Raw genomic sequence first — 512 nt, 5'->3', positions numbered from 1 at the left:
TGAGAGCGTATCTAACGTCCTTACGTTACATCAGGACGGGGGAGGGGCATTGAACCAGACCACGCGAACATGTAAACAAACAAGTTCACAGTCGCAATCCCCGAATCCTTTTGATCAAATGTATTCAGCACAGGGCGAAACCGTGTTCGCTTATTGTTGATCTATAGGCCATGCATAAATTGTGTATGTGTGTACTACCATTTTTGTGTCTACGTGTTGCAAACAAAAACACAACACACAGAAGATCTTATACAATAATGTATTGAATGATAGCTTGATACATGATTCCAAGAGGCTTGGCATACTACTTGATCAATTATTTAACATCTCTCAAACCTTGAAACATGTAAAAGATGAGATATTGAGAGTCTTATTGACATTATTTGAACTGTTGGCTCACAGTTAGACAATCAAAGCACTTGACTTGGTATCCCTTGTGATAACGTAATTTTAGGTCATCATACAATCATTTTCATATGCTGACTGAAGTATTCATCCATTCGTCCCTTAAG

This window comes from Hypomesus transpacificus, chromosome 24 (assembly GCF_021917145.1).
Source record: "Hypomesus transpacificus isolate Combined female chromosome 24, fHypTra1, whole genome shotgun sequence".
Classification (NCBI taxonomy): domain Eukaryota; kingdom Metazoa; phylum Chordata; class Actinopteri; order Osmeriformes; family Osmeridae; genus Hypomesus; species Hypomesus transpacificus.
Note: the sequence above shows the minus strand (reverse complement) of the source record.